This window comes from Bos grunniens, chromosome 7 (genome assembly GCF_055505025.1).
Source record: "Bos grunniens cultivar Pamir isolate PY7600 chromosome 7, Bosgru_T2T1.0, whole genome shotgun sequence".
Taxonomy (NCBI): Eukaryota; Metazoa; Chordata; class Mammalia; order Artiodactyla; family Bovidae; genus Bos; species Bos grunniens.
Window position 1 is genome coordinate 49,809,724 of NC_141171.1, and position 6,911 is coordinate 49,816,634.

Consider the following 6,911-nt stretch of genomic DNA (forward strand, 5'->3'; position numbering starts at 1 on the left):
GTGGGTCGTTGTCTTTTCTCTCCCACGTTCTTGAATGGAACGGACTTCTGAGGGTCTGCGACGCATTTTTACTTTCGAGCTGGGACGAGCGGTTTGAATTGCGTCTGAGAAGTCTCAAAAGAAGCGCCTCACTCTTTGCTACTTCACAGCTGACGAAGCGCTTGGGTCTGCGTGCGTCACGGCTCCGCGGATTAGTGTTCAGACGCTCGGCCAGTCAGGATTAGGAAATGTCTCCCGGGTAGTCCAGCACCCCGACACCCGCATGGGCAAAAGTAGCACGTTCCTTCCCGGCCCAGGGCTAAGAGGGGTTCTCTTTGGACCTGGAACTTTATGGGGAAGGGGAGAAAGCAGGGGCTGCCTGAGGTTGAAGACATGAGGTATCTGATACCTTGAATGGTTTGATTTGAGCTGTGGAGAGTGAAGGTGGGGAGAATGTTGAAGGAACGTGGGCAGCTGTCTTTGACTTTGGAGTTGTAGTTGGCTACTTTATGTCTCCACCTCAGCTGGAGTCATTCAGGTATTTGGGCCCAAGCTGTGTGCCAGGCCCGAGTTTCCTGAGAAGAGCCAGACAGATAACAGTGCCTACCTTCGTGGTGCTCTCAGTTTAGTTGGATTTATAGCCGACTATGATTTTATACGTTTGTGTCATGAAATAATTACACAAATACATAAACACTTAAGAGGGGTGTGAGTATGTAATGAAAGAGGAGTGAGTGAAAACTAGAATGAAACCCAAAGGTGAACAGGACTTTGTCAAGAGGGAGCATAACACATTTCAGAAATCGCAAAAGCTCGTGTTCTGGAGCAAGGTTAGTAATTTATGTGAGAGATAATTTGTATCTTAGACTAGGGTGATGACAGTACAGCGAATGATATTTGAGGGTTAGAATGGTTAGGGCTGGATGATAGGTTGGATGAGGAGGAAGAGCAAGAATGACTCCCAGAGTATTGAAATGGCTAGTTTTACTTAGATGGGGAAGATGAGCAGGTTGTGGGGGATTTTTGAAAATTTCTTCTGGTTAATAAATCCGAGATTGTTTATGAAACAAGCCAGCGGTGGGTGCTCAGGTGGTTGCATTTGTGTGAGCTTTGAATCCTTTTTGCGAGTTATCTCAACTTTATCCACACCTTGGAAATGGGGCTTTTACTCCCATTTCGTAGATTGGGAAACTCACGCAAAGAAAAGTGAAAGGAAGCTGCTGAGAGTGAGGACATTGACTCAGGGCAAGTCTCTCCCCCAGCAAATGAATTCCCAGAATGGAATCGCTTTCATTTTGTAATTTTTACCATATGTTCACTCATTATATAAGTTATTGTACTTCTACTGTGTGCCATTGACTGTGCTTAGTAGTGGCCCTTCTTAAAGTCATAAATACTGCTTACTGACTGGGTGTCTGCTGTGTCCCTCCATTCTCTTTTCCCCAATTGTTTTTATACTAGTTTGCCTTGATTTTTTCTTGCTCATTTCTGTGTTTATAGTGTTGTTTTAGGCCCATGTGTGATGGCTTTACAGATGTTCTAGACTAGCTCACAGGCTTGCTTTTCTGTTTTATGCTGAGGTAAGCATGGTGATGGAGAAGGCAATGGCACTCCACTCCAGTACTTTTGCCTGGAAAATCCCACGGACTGAGGAGCCTGGTGGGCTGCAGTCCATGGGGTCGCAAAGAGTCGTGCACTACTGAGTGACTTCACTTTCACGCATTGGAGAAGGAAATGGCAACCCACTCCAGTGTTCTTGGAGAATCCCAGGGACGGGGGAGCCTGGTGGGCTGCCGTCTATGGGGTTGCAGAGAGTCGGACACGACTGAAGCGACTTATTAGCAGCAGCAGCAGCATGTACCTTTTGCCCATCTGTGTGTCTATAGAAAAATGTCTATTCATGTCTTCTGCCCATTTTTTCTTGGATTTTTTGCTATTGGTTTGTTAATGTATTTTGGGAACTAACTTATCAGATACATGATTTGCAAATATTTTCTCTGATTCAATGGGTTGCTTTTTCATTTTGTTAATGGTTTCCTTTGCTGTGCAGAAGCATTTTTTGTTTTGGTGTCGAATCCAGTAAGCCCAAAATTGATGTCAAAGAGCTTACTGTCTCTAAGTGTTTGGTTTTGGGTCTTACATTCAGGTCTTTAACTCACTTTTTGTATGTGGTGTAATATAGTGATCCATTTTCATTCATTTGCTTGTGGTTGTCCATTTTCCTAGCACTGTTTATTGAAGACACTGTCCTTTACCAATGAGGTCTTGTTAAAATTAAGCCAGTATAAAGTACAATGCATGCGTGTGTCTTTGTGTGCTCCTTCACTTCAGTCGTGTCCAACTCTTTGTGACCCCATGGACCACCCACCAGGTGGCTCTATTTATGTGATTCTCCAGGCAAGAATACTGGAATGGGTTGCCATGCTCTCTTCCAAGGGATCTTCCCGACTCAAGGATCGAGCCCTCCTCTCCTGGGTCTCCTGCATTGCAGGCTTGATTCTTTACCCATTCAGTCAGCTGGGAAGACCCCTGAGGCATGTTAAGCAAGTTAAAACGCATGAGTTCACAAAGACACCCAAGAAATTTCACTGGTCTCACCTTTGATTAATACTACAAAACTCACTCACTTTAAAAACCAGTTCTTTCCCATAAGAACTGTACTTCAGGTTAACTAGTTACTTGATATGAGGGGAAGTGTCTCACTGTAGAGGTATTCCATATAAAAAATGAAGAAAAAATAGCATAGTATACCTTTAATGAAATTAAAGAACTAGGTAATGATCATCAGTGACTGCTGACATCATAGAAGAGCCAACCAGAATTGTATACTCTCTGATGAAAGTATATACCACCCAATCTTGTCCAAAAGCTTAGCCTGAATCAGATCCACAGGGGATGAAGAACATGTTGATGACATCACAGGAGTGCCATCAGTGAAATGTAGGATGTCAGAAGTTGCAGGACAAATACATTGCAAAGTGGAGGAAAAAGAAGCATGGAAAACCTTTAGTTCAAAAGAGACTTATGGGACGTATCAACCAATACAAGGTGTGGGCTTTACTGGCTCCTGACTCATTAACAGTTGGAAAAATTATGGAACTTCCCTGGTGGTCCAGTGGTTAAGACTGTGCTTCCACTGCAGGGGGCACAGGTTCAATCCCTTGTCAGAAAATTAAGATCTTGTGTGCCCTGTGGTGCAGCAAAAAAAAAAAAAAAAGTTATGAAACTATTGGGAAAATTTGAACATTCACAGTTGTGCTATTAAGGGATTAATTTTTTGATGTGATCATGATATTGTTATATTTTGTAGAATAATCCTTTTGGAGGTACATACTGAAATGTTAGAGTAAAATTATGATTTCTGGAATTTGCTTCAAAATAATCCAAGGGAAGATAGAAAATATTAAAAGCTGTAAGTTCCTCAACATTAAAAATTTGAAAAATAAAGAGTGTAAGAATTTGAGTGAAACAGCCAGTGTGGGCTGAATGGGGAAGGCTTCATGAAAGAGGGTAGATCAGGGATAACTGAGAAATGGAAAGGCAAGACGGGAGATAGCTAAAGGCAAAGGGGACATGGATCAAGGGTTATGGCTTGAATTCAGCAGTTAGACTAGTAAGGTAGATTGATTTCCCATTTAGGAAAAATTTATGGTTCTTAACCCCCTTTTCGTCAGATTCCTTCAAGAAATCATTCTTCGAGAAGTGAAGAGCAGTGGACCATTTCCCCAGAAAAAAATAGTATTTGCAATCTTGCATTCTATAATCAGTGGTTTCTGGGTCCCTGAAGTCACTCACGTGGACTCTCCATTTCCCAGCCATTGCCCCAAATATCTACCTTTTGGGTCAGGGGCCACAAGCACCTGTTTAGGAGCTTATTGTTTAAGTGGAACATTTCCTGTTTCCTGAGATCTCCTGTGAGTTGAAACTTGTAATTATTAAAGGTTGGTTCAGTTGCAGTATTCTCTCTAGTGTGAAAATTGAGTTTCCTAACCTATTGCAGCAGAAATGGGACTGGTGGTGGTACATTGTAATTAGGTTTAACCATATGAGATTGGTACTTGACTGGTTTTGACCTACTTAAATGGTTGTTTCAGTGTTTCTTTCTATAACTGCTACATTGTCTGCTTCACTGATTGAATAATATAGGTTGCTTTGTAGCTCCTTTATCCAGGGCTTTCACTCACTGCATCCAGAGGAAAGTAAAGACATACCCGTATAAAACAGCCTTAGGACTGGAGTATGGAGTCACAGTGGTATCTGAAATACTGAAGGGTGTTTGAAGCAGTTTGTTTTCAAATTTTGTTTTCACTCCCAGTCTTCTCATGTATCATCTGCAAGAACTTTTTTTCTTTACTGCTCCTTCTTGCTACAGAATCTCTAGTATAAATGTTATACTTAAAATTAAGCCACCCTTACAGATTACTTAACGGTAACTTAATGATGAAATGTGGAGCAAAGCACAGACATAATATTGTTCTCCCTGGTAACTGAGGCACTGATAAAGAAAGTATTCCTACCAATAATGTGTACATGACTCTCAGCAGGAGGAAATTACCAGGTGAATCCAAAGGGCTCTCTCTTCTGTGAAACAAATGGGCCTATACCCTTCAAAACAACAAAATCAACATCATGAAAGGACAAAAAGGCAAAGGAACTATTCATCAGTGCTGCTGCTGCTAAGTCACTTCAGTCGTGTCTGACTCTGTGGGACCCCATAGACAACAGCCCACCAGGCTCCCCCATCCCTGGGATTCTCCAAGCAAGAACACTGGAGTGGGTTGCCACTGCCTTCTCCAATGCATGAAAGTGAAAAGTGAAAGTGAAGTTGCTCAGTCATGTCCAACTCAGCGACCCCATGGACTACAGCCCACCAGGCTCCTCCGTCCATGGGATTTTCCAGGCAAGAGGACTGGAGTGGGGTGCCATTGCCTTCTCCGATTCATCAGTGCTAAATTTCCTGATTATTAGCTGTAGGGATAATGTTTTGCTCTTAAGCATGCTATGTAGGTTGAAGTGTCATGATCTTCAGAAAACATGTAGAGAGCGAGCAGAGTATTAAAAAAAGTACAAATGTGGCAAAATGCTAACTGAATCCATCTGAATGGTGTTTTTGTGTGTTCATGACAGCATTCTTCTAGATTTTCTAACAGATTTAATTAAAAGTTAAGAAAAAGCTTGGGTAAATTTTTTTCGAGTCAGCAACAGAATTGTACTTAATACCTAGAAAGTATAAAAGAGGGTTTCAAATTTATTCTGGTCCCTCTTACTCCCCCTTTGCTGGCCTAGGAGTACCTCAGGCCACACTTTTAGTTCTGTAAACATTATTAATTTCTCCTTGAATTCTTTTTAATCTTTCACCAATTAAGTTTTAGTTTCTGGGTGTGGTTCATTACCCCTAGAACTCTTGACAGATGGAGAGTATAATTTATATGTAAACTTAAAAAGTAATGGAGAAAGCAAACCACCCACAAGTTTTGGACAGTGGGAGAGATTGTTTTGACAAGATTTGAGTGCTTAAGTAACAGGCATTGTTCTAATGTTGGGAAGTAACAGTGAACAAGATTCTGGCTTCTTGCAACTTGCAAAAATGGGTGGGCCTTAGTTCATTCAGGCTGCCAGAATAAAATAATAGACTGTGTAGCTTATAAACGGAATTTTTTCCCTCACAATTAAGGCTAGATGTTAGAGATCAGGGTGCCAGCATGATCAGGTCAGGGCCCTCTTCCAGGTCATAATGTGTCCTCATGTTAAGAAGGGCATCAGGGATTTCTGGAACCTCTTTTATTAGGGTACTATTTCCAATCATGAGAATGATCTACCTCCCAGAGGCCCCACCTCGAAATACCATTACCTTAGGAGTTAGTTATTTAAAAGCAGGGATTTGGAGGACCAAAAGAACTCATAGCAATGGGGGAAAGAAAAATTAGGTGGTGGTAATTGCTGTGGGTAAGGACAGGAAATGACAGGGACTTGAAGGCTGCTATTTATGACAATCTCAAAGTTCTTACTTAAAAAAGTGAGGGGAGGAGTCAATTGGAAATATAGGAGAAGACAGTCTGAGCAAGGTCGAAGTATAGGAGAAGGGGTCCGATCACATGTGTTGTTCTATTGTGTAGCAGGGGTGCATTTTAAGTGGGGAAGACTACTTGGCAGTTTTCCTTTCGGGACCTTTAAAGCATGTGTTGCCACAACATGAAGATTATATCTGAATTTAAATTTATTTTTGCCTTTCAAGGCTGCTTGTGCTGATGTTAGTTTTACTAGTGGGTAACTGAACCACCATCACATATACGGCAGTTTGAGTACATAAAGAAATACTGCACATCCCCCAAGTTTCCCATTAAGTGTTCATGTGGCTGAAAACTTGAGCCTATTCTCTTATCAACCTCAAGAAGCTTTTAAAAGGGTGTTAAAGTCTCCTTAATTTTTTAAAAATAAATTAATTCCTAAATTTGAGTTATAGATGTAGTCACTTTCCTGGATCTTAAGTTGGCAGCATGTGATATTTAGAACTACATTTAAAAGAGTAGGACATGACAACTCGCTGAGGGTAAAAAACCAGAACTATAGAAATTACCTGGTTTCTGATGTATAAGCCACTGAAATCTCACCTTAGGACGTAATGTTCCATTATCGTGAGCCACTTCTGAAGTTTTTATTTAGAGCAGAAAGCAGCCTGAAAAGTATGAGGCCTAATTTTCATGTTAAAGATTGAACATTCAACATTCCAAACCTCAGATAGGCTAGAGAGAAACTCCTGAATCAGACTCGTCTTTGGTGATAATGATTATCATATCAGCCTTCTCAAGTTTTCAATTTGTTAAAATTGAAACTGGCTAATGTTAGGAAATCCCATACAAGTCAGGGAACTGGGAAATTGAATTCATGTCATCTGTTTCTGAAGCTAAATTTCAGGTCCTCAGACAAAAAGA